Source organism: Ictidomys tridecemlineatus, chromosome 10 (genome assembly GCF_052094955.1).
Source record: "Ictidomys tridecemlineatus isolate mIctTri1 chromosome 10, mIctTri1.hap1, whole genome shotgun sequence".
NCBI classification, from domain to species: Eukaryota; Metazoa; Chordata; class Mammalia; order Rodentia; family Sciuridae; genus Ictidomys; species Ictidomys tridecemlineatus.
The window spans coordinates 102,899,990-102,917,226 of record NC_135486.1 but is presented as its reverse complement, the minus strand read 5'-3'; the positions used below and the strand labels follow the sequence as shown (position 1 = coordinate 102,917,226).

General features: G+C 40.5%; 1 pseudogene; it reads left to right on the top strand.

The window, feature by feature from the left end:
* The first annotated feature begins 14,194 nt into the window (after positions 1-14,194).
* LOC144367050 (small ribosomal subunit protein eS6 pseudogene) lies at positions 14,195-14,940 on the top strand (annotated as a pseudogene).
* The last annotated feature ends 2,297 nt before the right edge of the window (positions 14,941-17,237 follow it).

Here is a 17,237-nt window from a genome sequence, read left to right as displayed (position 1 = left end):
GGCTCCCCCTGCAACTCACCCCCTCTGCAGCTCCTCTGGGGAAAGGAGCTGAATCCCCCCATTTATAGGTGATGTCTGAAAAGGTTAATGTTATAGGCTCTGGCCGACGTTCTCAGCTGCTAATGGCTGGGTTTGTGACTGCTTCCAAGGCCTCATCCATCCCAGGCCTGGGTTCGAAACAGCTGGGGGAGCCTGGACCCAGCCAGGGACTCCTGGCAGCCTCTAGCCAGTCCCTGGGCACAGGCTTCCCTTCCTGCACCAGCTGCTTCCTGAGCGCTCTGGGCTCCAGGGAAGGAAGTGGGTGCTCAGTGAGCCCCACCAACCTACAGGAAGGAAGAGCTTGCTTTCTTCCCCCAGATGGGGCCTGGGCCTGACTCTCCAGGGCAGAGTGGAGGGCTGTGCACTCTCAGGCCTGCTGAGATCACCCTTCCAAGGTGGCTCCTGTGTAGGATGAGGGTGGAGACACACTTGGTCTCAGCTGCTATCTTAGCAACAGGGCTGCTCTCCTATCCATCAGGGTCCAGGGTTTGCACACGACAGAGGTGACAACTTAGGCTCAAGAGGAATTTCCTGGTTGGGGGAGAGCTGCTGGGATGAATGGGAGAAGGACTAGGGTTTGGGTTCTCCAGACCCTAGGGGACCAAGGAATGGACCACCCTCCAGGGAACTCCACCGTGGGGAGAGCCCCTGTCCTGTTGTCGCCATGTCCCTGGGCTGTGAAACCAGGGCCTGGGGAAGCATATGCACTATGCTGGGTTAGCAGGGAGAGTCCCTCAAGGTCCACACAGTGTGAGGGGGGTCTTAAGGCACAGTGAGGGTGCTGGTAGCAGAGGCGGGGCAGAGGCTGCCTGGAGAGGGGACACCTGCCCAAGCACTGCTGCTGTTTGGCTGTGCTGTCCCGCCATCTTGGGAGACTTCAGAGGCCTAGGTCTGGGTTGTGGGGTGGGCTGGGTGGAGAGGTTTGTTGCCCATCAGGGCAGCTTTTGGACCTGGATTGGGTTTACCTGTCAGGGGCTAGAAGGTAGGGTAGAAATCCATTAAGCCAAATCCAGAGGGGATTTTCAAATAGTTTCCTTCATCTCTTTTCTAGATCTTCTTAAAGCAGCTTAATTTTAGTGCATACTATGCCTGATTTATTGGCATAAAAGCAGCATCGTTCCCCTAGGGCCAAGCAAATACCTCCCTGGTTAGCTGTCAGCAAATCTAAGCCTCGTCTGTTTTGAAGGACCACTTCTGCCAGGGAGTCTATTTGGTCCTGTAAATCTTTAATGATTCCTGATAGAGTTTGTACATCATTTATAAGTTGTTGAGGCAGGCGACGGTAAGAGTGTAACTACCTTCTAGCCCCTGACATTTAGCAAGTCACAGCACATGGGACATTGGGATGGGAGGGGTCTTGGGGGAAACCTGTTCTAGTTTCACTTTGTATCACAGGGAAATGAGAGTCCAGAGAGGCCAAGAATGTCTCCAGGGCCCCACCACCCAGCAGGGACAGGTTGGAGTGAGGAGGTTGAGATGGACACCACAATACCCTGTCATGGGCACCCTGGGGATGGGGCAGAGGGTTGTAAGGAGGACACACACACACTTTTAAAAACACTGGCTGCTCATGAATGCATATGGGATAAAATTAAAAACAGCCCTCAGCCACCCACCTGCCTTTCCTGGAGGCCACTGTCGTTCTAGTTTCTGCTGCCTGGTTCTAGGCAATTGTGTGTTCGGCCACACACGTGACAGATGCAGACATCTTCCTCCTGTTCCCCCCGTGCTGCGGACAGTGTTGGAAACGATTCCAAACCTATTCATTCAGCACCACTTCAGGACTTTCTCTTTCCCTCCCTCCCTCTCTGCCTCCTTCCTTCCTTCCTCTCTCTCTCTTCCCTCTTTCTTTTTTGGTACTGGATGTGGACCCAGGGCCACACCTGCTAGAAAAGCACTTGACCACATAGCCACACCCTCATCCCCTTCTGTTTTTTTTGGGAGGGGATTGAACTCAGGGCCACTCCACCACTGAGCCACCTCCCCAGCCCTATTTTGTATTTTATTTGGAGACAGGGACTCACTGACTTGCTTAGCACCTCCCGGAGTCTGAGGCTGGTTTTGAACTTGCAATTCTCCTATCTCAGCCTCGCACACCTGTGTGTCCCCTTCTGTTTTTGAGACAGGACCTCACTGAGTTTTGTCCAGGACAGCCTGGAACTCACGATCCCCCCGTTTCAGCCTTCCGAGTCACTGGGATTGCGGGCATGCGACACTGCATCTGGGAATTAATACTTTGTAAGTCAACTTGTTTTCATTGAAACTTGACACACAGACAAGTCCACTGGCCACCAGCATGTTCCACTGAGGAACAACAGGGCAAGCTTCCCAGGGGCCGACACTGCTCCACCCTTTGCCTGAGGACAGTGGCTGCCCTCACTTGGAGGTTTTAATTGCTATGTGTTTGTTTTAGTTGCTTTGTGTTTGAAAAACCAAACCAAAACAAAACAACAAAAATCCCAGCTGGCACAACCCACTGGAGATTTCCCAGGGAGGATTGCTTGGGATGGCAAGTGTGGTGCTGGGCCTGGGGCTGTGATTCTGTGACACAGGATGGCTTAGGCTGTCCAAACCCAGTAATGACAGTGGGAAAACTGAGGTTCCCTCTGGGGGCTGCAGGGGCCTTATTTCCTCCTGCTCACCTTCATTCCAGTCCCACCCCCTTGACTGTCCACACACAGTCCACCATGCCTGTGAGACATGGCTCATCTGTCATACTGCAAGACACAGACACCCCAGGACAAGTGGGGAAACTGAGGAAAGTGGCTGAGCCTCTGCCAGCATATGTGTCCCAGCATATACCAATAACATGACTCGGCTCTCTGTCATCCCCCCCCACCCCCACAGCCAGGGCCTTGAGTGGGATGGAAGGGGGTCATGGGTGTAGCACCCACAGCGTCTGCTACAGCAAGTTACCCAGCCCCAGCCTCCAAGCCTTCTTCTGTAAAATTGGGACATCAGCACAATCTTGGTTGTTTGTCTGTTTTTTTAAATAATGTTGTATTTTTTTAACCTTCATTTCATTTATTTTTATGTACCGGTGAGGATTGAACCCAGTGCCTCACGAAAGCTAGGCAAGCAGCTCTACCACTGAACCCCAGCCCCAGCTCCAGAACAGTCTTGTTTAAAAAATAAGAAGCCAGTCATGGTGGCATGACCTTGTAGTCCCCGCTGTCCCTGCTGTACAAGGGGCTGAGACAACGAGAATCACTGGAGCCCAGGAGTTGGAGGCCAACCTGGTCAACATAAGCAAGACCTTGCCTCAAACATAAGATAAAGCCAGGCACGGTAATGCGCACCTGAAATACCAGTTGCTCGGGAGGTTGAGGCAGGAGGATTGTGAGTTCAAAACTGGTCTCTGCAAAAGCGAGGTGCTAAGGGTTAGGGCTGTGGCTCAAGTTACAGAACTCTCGCCTAGCACATGTGAGGAACAGGGTTCCATCCTCATCACCATAAAAAAATAAAGATATTATGTCCACCTAAAACTAAAGAATAAAAATTTTAAATAAACCCAAGGTGCTAAGCAACTCGGTGAGAACTTTTCTTTAAATAAAATACCAAATAGGGCTGCAGATGTGGCTCAGTGGTCAAGTGCCCCTGAGTTCAATCCCTGGTAGCTCCCAAAACAATATAAAATTTAAAATATATATATATATATATACAGAAGCTCTATGTCATAGGGTGATTCACGGGGGACCATCCGGTCAGTGATGACAAATGAGACAGGGTCATAGAAGAGCAAGAGAGAGTGTGGGGGCATGGACACCCCGAAGGAGGCATCTGTTATGTCTCAGGTAGGTATCATGTTGGAGACCCCTTCCCTACCTGCCCTGGGTCTCTCCCAACAAACCAACATGGCCAGGGTTTTTAAGTTAGGACTGGGTGATGTTTATGTTTTGCATTGAGGGATCAAGTGGAAGGAAGAATATACATCTTGAAACACTACCAGTATCCTCAATGCAGGGACTTGGTCTCAGGTGGCCCATGGCCAAAGAAGGTAGGAAGGGCAGGGCTTACTCCTGGAGAGCATGGTGGGCAGAGCAGCCTGTGTTGGAACAATGTTTTCCTCTCTCCCCCCACCATACTTCAGGAAGAACTTGTCACAATATAAAACATTACCAGGATGGAACCCCACTTTTTTATTTTTATTTTTTGTATCCCCCCCCCACACAGACACACACACACACACACACACACACACACAATTATATATATATGTGTGTGTAAAAGAAAACATATATATATATTAGTTGGACACAATACCTTCCTTTTATGTATTCATTTTTTTACATGGTGCTAAGTATTGAACCCTGCTCTTCTCATGTGCTAGGTGAGTGCTCTACCCCTGAGCCACATCCCTAGCCCACATGAAGTGTTTTTTATATTGAAGAACTTTTAAATCATTCGGGAGTGAAATAACAAAATAAGAAATGATCATCACAGCCAAGATTTCAAGGCTCCTAGGTATGCAGGGCACAGTCCCAGTGCATGAGTCCACAGGAACAGTATGAGGGTCCCTACTGAAGTCTTTCAGGCTTCTTCCAGGGCACTGCCTGAAAGGCATCATTGTATTGCAAGGCATCCTCAAGCCTGGGGTTCCTTTTCTTTCTGGGTTCCTCTGCAATATAAGCCTCAGTTTTCAGCAGCTTCTGGGGATGACCTGGGCTCCAGGAGACAGCCTGATTATGTGTCTGTCTAATTGCCCAGGCACTGGCACCTTCATGAAGGTTCAGGGTCCATTGGGTCTCACTGACAGTAGTGCTTGTCCCTTTTTGAGGTGACTGGATGTTGTGGTGGACAAAGGTAGGACATCTGGAGTCAAGGGGAAAGATAAAGAATGTCCATGGTCTATGCTCTTTTCAATGCTTTATTCACTCAAAATCACTCAATAACTTTTACTTCATAGGTTTTTTTTCTTGATATATTTTTTTTAGTTGTAGGTAGACAAAATAATTTAATTTTATTTATTTATATGTGTGGTTGGGATCAAACCCAGGGCCTCACATGTACTAGATGAGCACACGACAACTGAGCCATAACCCAGCCCTATAGGTTCTTAATCAAGGAATGACAATTGTGGGCACTACAAACAATAATTCAGACTGATAAAAGCAATAAACACAACTAATTCAAAGCAAACACATTCTAAGTTAACTCTAAAGCACTGCAAATATTCTTAACCATGACTTATCCTCTAGTTGTGCTAGATTTAAAGTCTTCAGTCTTAGGTCTTAAATCCAGCAGAGTCACACTTAACTCAGACCTCAGCAATCAGGTCAGGAATTAATAGAGGCTTCTCCTGGGGTGGAGTTGATGACTGGCTGAGGAGATAAAGTCCTAAGGAGAGGTCATCATCCTTACCAGGGTTTAGAGGCTGCTGCAGAGTTTGAGAGCAAGGACTATGCAGAAAATCAGGCAAAAGATGAGAAGAGTTGGGATGTCAGTCCAGGTGCTCATCAGGCTATGAGGCTTCTATATATCAGTATTAGTTGGTCCAAATGTCTTGTTCATTGGCTCCATCATTATATTAAACTTTGGGGACTTTGTACTCCCTTTGATTCCTGTCAGCTGCTACCAGGTTTTAGTGACATTTTACATCTCAGAGTCAGGACATAAGGTTAGGTGATTTCTGCCTTAATATCATACCTCTGATCTTATCAAGGCTGAGGCAAATGATTTCATCTTTACTCTTATCAAGGTTATGAAAAGTGACTTATTTTATAAGATTATGCCTGATGACAATATTGGAGGGCTCTGTAGACTTGTGTCTGGTGGGGACTACAGGTTTATTTTAAAATGAAGTTTTAAAATTCAGTTGCTTAGGCTAAGGTCATCCTTTCATTGGAGTTATGGTGTGGTTTCAGCCATTGGCTGCTGGATACTTGGGTCTTGAACATGGTTCTGGCCCCTCTCAACTTTCTGCTTCTGTGTAACAACATATTCTGTTAGTACACTAGATCTAACAGTTCTCCTAAGACAGCTCCCTGCTGTGTAAGCCTAGTGAGGCAGTTGGCTTCTGTGAAAGTTCACAACTCCACAGCTCTAGAGGCACTGGCAGGAGTGGTGGCTCAGTGCAGGAAAATTATCCAGGGCCCAGGCCCATGTCTAGTCTAAGTTCAGACTTGGTGGCCTGTGGATCACTGGACATGCCCTCCTGAGAGTCAGAGATCCCCAGTTGACCTCACATTCCTCTGCTCTTGCTAATCACCTGCCCCTCCTTTTCCCTCCCACCCTTCTTCCCTATCTAGAATTCAAAGCTAATGATCATTTATTGGTCTCAGGTTTGGGTTACTCTGATGTTTCTTCAAAATTTATGTTTGTTTGTTGCAAAGAATGCTATAGTGGTAATGCTGTGTGTTTTGTATTTCATCTCATTGGGGCACACAATTTTTCTCATTATTGATGATGTTTCCATTTGTCACTTGGTAAATGTGATATTTGCTATTTTTTCACTATAAAATTAATTAACAAGTACTTTGTGTTTAATGATTAATAAATAACAAAATAAATAAATAACAGGTAAAAAAATAAAGTTGTATTTAAAAGATTGATTCTGTTGTTAAGATGACTGTGATCTCAGAAAGGAAATATAATGTATAAATAAGTAAATGTTCAAGATTATAAAAATCATTTTTCTTGGATCATAGCTATTTCCCAAAGTGAAAATGTTTTTGCTCTCTTGATTTTATTTTGTATTTTCCTTATAAACTTTATAATTCTTGCCTGTTAGTGTCTTGCAGATGTATTGCTTCAAATCAAATAAACAAACATCAAATTTTGCTTTAAAAGTTAAAATTAGTTAAGTGTAAAGCTTAGGAGAATACTTTGCCAAGTACTTTGGTTCAGATAATAATCCATAAGCTACAGGGCATATAGTATATAATCTTGACTTCCAATAGTAATACTGATCCCAGATCCCAATTAAATCAAATTATAGATATTCAAGTTATAAAATATTACTCCTTCTTTAAGACTAGGAAATCTTGCTTGTTGGTTGTTTAAAATAAAAAAAACTTGGAGACCAAAGTGAAGGAAGTAAAAGGGTTAAGATAAAAAAGATTTTTGTCCTTACACTCTAAGGTCAGCTAGGACCTGGAGAAGTATGGATGCCTCTCTGGGTCCTGTAACTCCGGTGAGAAGACCCTAGAGAACAAGAACCCCACCAATGAACATTCTATAAAGTGCACGGTCATTGGAGATGGAAATGTCCCTGATGCTTCCAAGAGAAGCCATGTATGGTCAGACCACAGACCTCACCCATCATGGCAGGTCGCACAATTGGTAGAGGGTATCTAAAGAAGGCCAGAGTCTTTGCACATGGCTCCAAGAGTGATCTCTTAGGAATATCAACTGATACTTCAGGGTAGATAGGAATAAGGTCAATTTTGACAAACTTGGTCTTAAACACCATAAAGGAGAGTATAGACTAATTACAGTCCTACATGGACATTAAAAAGGGAAAACTAATGATAGATTTTTAAAATATAAAAAACAAGGATTTTGAATTACTTTCCCAACATCACTTACCTTCAGTAGGAAGAAATTTGAAGATGTCATTGCTCATTTTTCCATAGAAATTGAATGTACACATTGAGAGTGGGAATTGTAACAGTGGTCCACTTTATGCTTTGAATATCACCCTTGCTTCTCGGCCACAGCAACTTATTTTTAAAATGGACTTGTTTCTTTCTCATCCTCTCTTCCTGCTCCTCCCTAATCTCTTCCCCATCCTAATCTCAGGTGAATAGTATTACCTTTCTTTCCCAGGATAGGCAGTGTTATCTCTCCTTGAGTATACACCCACCATAAAAACAAAGTAATGCAGACAATGGGGATGGAACCAGAAGATCTCAGAAATTACTATCTCCCAAATTAACAAGTAAATTACAACTCCAACTTTGTATGGAATGTAGTCTTTGAGTCCCCTCTTTAAATGCTGCCTATTTCTGCTGAGGGCAGAATCACACATAGCTTTTGGAACCAGAGTCCCCTGTATTTCTCCTTTGCTTTCAAAGCAATACATTTTCTTTTTCCTTTTTCTAAAGAAAGAAAGAAAAAAAAGAAAGAAAGAAAGAGAAAGAGAAAGAGAGACAGAAAGAAAGAAAGAACGAACAAACAAACTATGGATAAAATTTGGAAGCAGAGCTCAATGACTTTTAGTTAAATTAATTTTGAAATTACAAAATAAGATCTGTGAAGACTATGTATTTTGTTTATTCAGAGACATATTTTCAAGATGTGGGTTTGAATTTTACACCAGTACTCCTGAGAAAGAAGCCTAGAGAATAAGAAGAAAGAAGATGTATTTGGTTTTCAGGTGTGTGGCCCAAGTCTGGGGATCCACTGGATTTTCCTTCTAAAGTACTTTATACTTATAACTTTCAGACATTACCTACCTATCTTTCACATATGTGTTTACATATTTTAACAATTTCCTTTACTTCTCACAATAGTCAATTTTAACTCTTTAAATATATATGCACATACATATCCCCTACATTGGAAAACGTCCTTTGATTATTACACTTTTGTCAAATTCATGCCATGAATTCATGACCTACCTGATTGAATAAGATATCGTTTTGACAAATAAACATTAGAAATTCTTGATATCATAGATTTACACTGGGGACACTTTGGGGACATTAGATATGTTATGTTCGAATTTGGGACCCCCAAAAGACCACCAGAGACCAAGATCGATGTAAACAGCAAAGAGGTGTTTATTGTAAGCTAGCTTGGTCTTCTGTGTGCACACAGCAACAGGTGACACTGAGAGGCCCTGAGCCCAGGGTGTGCAGCAGTTCTTTGGAGAAGGCAAGGACCCCCACATACATCATAGCATCTCTTAGCAAATCATCACACACCCGGGAAAATCAAATAACAACTTTAAAACATGATTAGCATATTCACTGGTGGGAACAAGTTGGGAAGGGGTGATTGGTTACTATAAGAGGGGGATTCATTTGAACTGATTGGTTTAAGCCAAGAGGGGTGTTAGTGCTGAACTACACGGCTTCCCAACATGTTATCAACCACCATAAACTACTGGGAGGGTCATCTGGCATTCCAGGTATTTCCCTGTCTCATATTGATTGGTGGCTGCTAGGGGGTTGCTATGGGTCCCCACCTAGCCTGACTGAGTCAGGGACACCTGGACACCTGGTGCAGCAGATCTCTCCTGTTATTTGTGGATAAACAATTAGCAAGGTGGAAATGTGCCTAGGAGTGCTCTGTGGGTCTTTCCAAGGACAAAGGTCATGTCCCTTCCTTGGACAGGCTTTGCTCTGAGGTAGAGGCTGGTTTTTCATTCCCCCCTTTGTCTGGAAACTTGGGAACCAATCATAGTTTCCTCAGTTGGGGGCCTATTTGGTTAGGCTCTACATCTTGGTAAACAGTAATCCTCAAGGGACAGTCTTTAACTTCCCAGACTCACTCAAAATTGGCTTCTTAGATCCAACCTGACTCAATTTACCTATCTACACTATTTCTGGCTTCATTCCCTCCTAATTTTAGGAACTTTTTATTGCTGTAAAGAGAAGGGGCAACAGCTCATTCTGGCTACCTCAGAGCTGAAAAGGGGTGTCAAACATGAGGGGGTTGATGACATGGGAGACGATATGGGGGATGACGTGGGGGACGTGAGTTCCCTTTTAGAAGTCAGTTCTATTTGAAGTCTGGGTGGGGAAAAACAGGTTGTCATCCGGGGATGGGTGCCTCTATGAGAGAAACAAAAAGCATGAGTACTGAATAAATGTTGCAGCAGCTGGAACATGTCACTGTACAGAAGTTCCCTCAATAGGCTTTAACATCCCCAGTTATCAGGACTGTAAACATAACATTTAACTCTTAGGGTTACAGATGTCCTTCCCCTTAAGATACAGTTTAATAATTTAATGTTATCTGATCTTGCAAAATCTTTTTACTAGTATGACCTCTGTGTCTAATAGAGAAACCTTTAATTCTGTTACCTAGGGCTGGATAATCATACTAGCAAACACCAAGCCTACGTGTGTAGGTTAGAAATAGCTGTATGCTTTAAACTAAAAACTACTCTGGCAGTTCCTTTTGATAGTTATCAGGCATTCCTGCCTAAGAATCTCTTTTGTAGCCTCCAGTTTACTTATTCTTGGAAGTTACATTTAAGTATTATTATTATTTAAAATGCCCAGGAATAGCTGTGTTTTTGTTTTAACTGTCTTTGCTAAGTGTTTAAGATGAAGTAGTCAAACTGACTTTTGTTTCTATCTATTGTTAAGTCATAATTTTCAGGTTTGGATGTTGAAAATTATTATACAAGTTTAAAATAGAATTCACAAAATTTCATACCTTTATATCTTCCTACACTAGAAAAACTTGCTCACACAAAACTGAAAATAGGATCTTACTTGATAATATAAAAGCTACCATCAGAAGAAATTCCTTCAGGATTATTAAGCTACTTTCTTTGTTCTGAAGTTCCTAATGTAGTTTTAAGTTACAGTAAATCACCTGAAAAAAATTCCAAAAGAGAACCCACATACCACCACATATATCCAAAATTAAGCTTTAAAAATTTCCAAGACTGTTGCTATTCAATGTCATTTCAATAAGCCAGACCAACGTCCCAATCCAACATTTTCCTTTCCTAAATCCTACACAATGAAGGGAACAGATACCTTATCATAATTTACTATCCTTGCCCAAATTAATGCTCTGGTACACCTAGTGAAATATTCCCAGGCTACCCAGTTAAAAAAATTGATGAAAAAATAAAAATAAATGATTGGGAGTTACTTGCCAATTTGGAAATAGAGTTATTTAATTTTCCATCTTAAGTATTTAAGTTCTCTGGCATGAATTATCTGAAATCATAAACTAAACATTAACCTAAACCCAACTTTTAACTGCAAGATTATGCAATGCTTCAAAAACCCATTCAGACATCAGATTGTTACAATAAAAAATTCATCTTTTATACACGCATTCAGCCAAGATCATCCCCAAGAAACAATCTATAATAACCTTTAAAACAGACCAGATAAGAGAAAAATCTCCTCAAGTTTCTAACTCCCATTATGACTCCTACATCAGTGGCACCATAGATTTCCCCATGAGTGGACCAGATGTTCTCACATAGGGGCAACCAGAAGTGTAAAATCAAGGATCTCGGTGTGGCAACATTACTGCATTCAGTGTCTCCTATGGAGCAACACTTACAGTGCAGGGAAGAAATGATTGAGGTTTCCCGAAGCAAAAGGGGCTTCAGCAGCTGCTGGGAGTCCCTCAGTCTCTCCTTTTATTTACAGGATTAGCTCCTTTGGTTGGTCTGATCCCAGGCACACTGGCATATTTCCTAACTTTCCAGTAGTCAGCTCTCAAAAAGTTAATCCTCTGCTTACAGTTGTGCTAGGCTTCCCCAAGAAAGAGAGTGGGGGCTCCTCTAAAGTCCCCTCTGGGGTGCCAAAAATGTGTGACTGAAAAGTTTGGTTCCTGTCCTCGAAGCCAATTAATGCCAATTTAATAATGAAGGCAGGGTTTTGAGAAAAAGAAAAAGCGAGGTATCAAAGTTCTTAGATCCCCAGCAGGCATTTCCCTCTGCAGTGGATGCACTCAAGCCAACTATGGGAAGAAAAGGAAACATTGCTGCCCTAATCCCATTTAACAAAGGGGAGTAAGGTTTATCAAAGTTTTTTTTTTAAAACACAGCTAAGAGGGGTGTAAAAGTTGAGAACAGAAAAGCTGGTAGTTCTATTGACTCTTGGTCCCTTACAGGAGAAGCATACTAGAAACATTCTTAGGCTAAAATTTAGCTAAAGTTACCTCCAAACATCTAAGGCAGATTGGAACTTGGGACTCTGCATCTGTCCAAAGTAAAACAATGCCATCACACTTAACAGAAACACAGACAAAAAGACACACAAAGACACAGATTCCCTTTTCAGATTGTCAAAAAAAAAAAAAAAAAAAAAACGAAAGTGGGTGCTGGTCTCAAGCCAACTGGGGCCTTCTTTAAGGTCAGTTTTCCTCAGAGAAGAGGATCTAGCTCAGCAAGAAGAACATTTGTATTTAACCCTGTATATAAGGTCAAATCAATGGGTGGATTTTACACATCTATAGATTATTCATGGATGGAAACAATGTAATGACAATCAATGTAAAATTTCACTTAAATTTTCTGCTCTCTTTTCTTGAGAGAAGAGAGTTTTTACTGGAAAGCAAACCTCTAAATAAGCAATGCACAAGTAAAATAATTTTTGAGGCACAAGAGTAATTTAGATTTTTCTAGTATTCATGTTAAAAATTAAAAGAGGTAAAATTGATTGCAATGATAATAAGCCAATATGTTCAAATTATTATTATTTTGTAATATATTACTATTGAAATACATATATTTATGTATTTCAATAGTAATATATTTTACTAATGAAATACATGTATTTATATTTTTATATTTATATAGAATTATATATTTTATATATCTACATCCCCAAACTCACTGTATTTAAAGCCTCCAGTATATCTTAGCTCACAACAGCCACATTCCAGATTTGAGAGCTATGGTTCCTCTTACCTCAGGCAGGTACAGTCCTCATTTCTTCATTTTTATGCTAGAAGTAAGGGATAAAGTTTCTTATAAATATTTATCCTTAGGCCCAAAGACTAGAAGAGACACAGCCATGAGTGAGAGCAGGAACCTTCAACCAAGAAGTATCCAAAAGTAGATCAGTCTTCCCAATTGATGTTGGTAAAAGTTCCACTTCCATTGCACATGTAATTCAGGAGAAAAAAGAAGATGGGATTTCAGATGGGGGATATATAAATTCAGATCTGTCCAGAATCCCTGACTCAATTGTTTAAATACATGAAATGCAAACATCTTATTTGGCAATTTGTCCTTAGAGCTAACAGTCAGGTTATAATATCTATTTCCTCCTATGGTCAAAGTCTCACACCTAATAAGTAGCTGGACACAGGATAAACTTGATCTCATCCCAAAGCCAAGACACCCCCACCAGAATAAAAGACAAATGCAACATTTCTTATTCTCTTCTGACTTGAAATGGATAATTATTAAAAAACCAGGAATTCTGATATATGTATATAGAATATAGTACTATATATTGTATATTTTAACAGAAACAGAATCTTTTCATATATCTGAATTACCTTTAGATTCTTATTCCAGGATACAGAAAATCTTAATTCAGTTTACATCAAGGGCAAACACCAGCTAGAATTCATCTCAAACCCCCTTTACAAATTAAAGGATAGACTAATATTTAAAATGTGGTCAGTTTAAAAAAACAAATAAATGGGCCAATAAATAAATGTGCCAAGCACCTGAACAGACACTTCTCAGAAGTGGATATAAAATCAATCAACAAACATATAAAAATGCTCATCATCTCTAGCAATCAGAGAAATGCAAATCAAAACTACTCTAATATATCATCTCACTTCAGTCAGGATGGCAGCTATTATGAAGACAAACAACATAATATAATGGTGAGGGTATGGGGAAAAAGGTACACTCATATATTTCTGGTGGTACTGCAGATTGGTGCATCCAATTTGGAAAGCAGTATGGAGATTTCTTGGAAATCTGGGAATGGAACCACCATTTGACCCAGCTATTCCTCTTCTCGGACTATACCCAAAGGACTTAAAAACAGTATATTACAGGGACACAGCCACATCAATTTATAGCAGCACAATTCACAATAGCTAAACTGTGGAGCCAACCTAAATGTCCTTCAGTGGATGAATGGATAAAAAAAATGGGCATTTATACACAATGGAATATTACTCATCATTAAAAAAAGAACAAAATCATGGCATTTGCAGGTAAATGGATGGCATTGGAGAAGATAATGCTAAGTGAAGTCTGCCAATCCCCAAAAAACAAATGCTGAATGTTTTCTCTGATACAAGAGGAGTGACTCATAGTGGGGTAGGGAGGGAGAGCATGGGAGGATCAGATTAATTCTAGATAGGAAAGAGGGGTGAGAGGAAAAGGGGGAAGGAGATTAGCAAGGATTGTTGAATGTGATGGTCATCATTACACAAAATACCTGTATGAAGATTTGCATTGAGTGTCAACACACCTTATATACAAACAGAGATATGAAAAATTGTGGTATAAAGGTGTGTATTAAGAATTGTAATACAGCTGCTCCAAGATGAACCTGAATATCTCCTTCCCAGCCACTGGCTGTCAGAAACTCATTGAAGTGGATGATGAATACAAACTTCATACTTTTTATGAGAAGCATATGGCCACAGAAGTTGCTGTGGATGCTCTGGGTGAAGAATAAAAGGGTTATGTGGTCCAAATCAGTGGCGGGAACAAGAAACAACATTTCCCCATGAAGCAGGGCGTCTTGACCCATGGCCATGTTTGCTTACTACTGAGTAAGGGGCACTTCTGTTATAGACCTAGGCGAACTGGAGAGAGAAAGTGTAAATCTATTTGAGGTTGCATTGTGGATGCCAATCTGAGCATTCTCAACTTGGTTATTGTAAAAAAAGGAAAGAAGGATAATCCTGGACTTACTGATACTACTGTACATCGTAGACTGGGACCCAAAAGAGCTAGTAGAATCCGCAAACTTTTCAATCTCTCTAAAGAAGATGATGTTCACCAATATATTTTCAGAAAACCCTTAAACAAGGAAGGTAAAAAAACCAGGACCAAAGCACCAAAGATTCAACGTCTTTTTACTCAACACAAGCACTAGTGTACTGCTCTGAAGAAACAGCATACTAAGAAGAATAAGGAAGAGACTGAAGAATATGCCAAACTTTGGGCCAAGAGAATGAAAGAAACCCAAAGAATAACACCAGGAAAGGATTGCCAAGAGACACAGGCTGTCTTCTATAAGAGCTTCTACTTCTAAGTCTGAGTCCAGTCAAAAATAAGAATTTTTATCAGTAACAAATACGATCAGACCCTCAAAAAAAAGAATTGTAATACAAGAAAAAGTACATATATAATGGCAGAAATTGACATGAACGTACTTTATATACAGAGATATAAAAAATTGTGCTCTATATGTGTAATAAGGATTGTAATACATTCCACTGTTGTCATGTATTTAAAAAATAATAAAATCAGTTAAAAAATAAAATAAAATGTGGTCAGTTTAATCAGAGTTTGTCAATTATAAGACATGTTGTCTAGAAAGAGGTAAAAGATCACCTAGTCTTATGTTTTCAAAACACAAATGTACATGGGCTATAGAAGCATGCAGAAAAAAACTTCTTTATTAGGGGTTTAGAGTAAAAGAAGGGACATATGCTTATCGACAAGACCATGAATTATCACAGAATTGGAATCTGGATCTCAAACAAGAAAGATTCAAAATTTTGTATTTGGGCATGTGCATGACATGAATGCCCATGATGACAAGGTTATAAGGTTCTGGGTGTCAGATAATTGTTAAACAGTCTCTACAAGTAACTTCAAGGTGTTTTGTCAGCTGTGTGGTCATAGTACCTACTGGTGTCAATGGTCTCCATGAAGCTACTATACAACTGAGTAATCTAAAAACATCCCTTCAGTAGAAATAAGATAACACAGGATACTAGGTATGAAAAATCTTCTCAGCAGCATGCATAGAAATGAGAATTGCTTGTGGACATACCTGTATAAAATTGCTTCTAAGCTACCTGAAGTCTTGGTTGATCCTGGTATAAGGGATGGCAGTCAGGAGAAAATATTATTCCACCACATTGTGAGGACAGTACCATGAGGACAAAATATCCAAGGTGAATTCTTTGACTTAAGAGACACAAAAGATTTCACTTCTTTTTTCTGGTACTGGGAATTGAACTCAGGGGCACTCAAACACTGAGCCACATTCCCAGCCCTATTTTGTACTTTAGAGAGAGGGCCCCACTGAATTGCTTACTGCCTCACTTTTGCTGAGTCTGGCTTTGAATTTGTGATCCTCCTGTCTCAGCCTCCTGAGATGTAGCGGTTACAGTCATGCACCATAGTGCCCAGATTTTACTTTTTTTATGTTAAGGAAAATCTTCAAAAACAACGATATCAACTCCGCTTCATCATAGGAGCAAATGCTTGGAGGCTACAGGGTGAAAAAAAAGCACAACACAGGATCCAGAATATGAGTATGACCTACATGTTCAAGAGATTAGATATTTTTAAAATGCCAATACCAAGAAATTTTGGCTGCAAAAAGCAACTACAGTCAGAGATTCCTGGTGAAAATATAACTTATTCTTATGTGATGTAATCTGATTGTAGTTGTTAAAATGGTACTTGTGCATATTCTTTCATTCTGAATTTTTTTCCTGGGAGCCTGTCTTTAGAAGGTGACTAATTTATGTTACTAGTTAAATTGTGTTTCATCAACATATTTTGATGTTCTAAATACTCAGTGCCTCAGACTCTAGCTCTATTTGAATTTATGGTTCCTAAAGACATGATTAAGTTTGATCCAGTAAATTGGAATAAAGTATAATCAATAACCTTTTTCTCCATATAAGAAGTGGTATTAAGGACATACAGAAGCATTGGAAAATGGCGACTATACATATAACAATCTTCCTAGGTCACAAGCATTTCAATGGGATACAATTCTCACCAGAAGTGAGGATTATTGGTTAAAAAGCACAGATCCCTATTTATCCCCTATTTATTTCTAAAACAGCTTAGAATACCTTCCTCCTGTGACTAATACAAATCATATTGATAGGTTGAGAACATCAGGTTTCTACATAATTTTTTAAAGCAGGTGAACAAGGGTTATGGAGGCATGGAACAGAGCATTTCTCTATTGGGGACATAGAGTAAGCAGAGAGAAATGAGAAGCATATAATCAGTTTCATCACCTTAAATCACGAAAGAATTGGAATCTGGAATTCTGATGTGGCTGACATGTGTGACTATGGTAAAAATGTTATTACAAGATTTTTAAATAAAATTAATGTGAATGACAGATAATAATTAAATAAATAACATCTATACTGTGTCTTTCAAGTGTTTTATCAGATATAGAGCCACATCACATACTTCTATTAATAGTAACCATGAAATATATTATCCAATTTTGTCCTCTAAAATCATCCACTTTGTAGATGAGAAAACACAGGTTCTGGATGTCAAATGGCTACTCAACATCATACTGAAAACTAACAAAAAAAGTTATCTAAATTTTCATATAAACTCCTGAAGTCAAGTTTGCTTTTGATAT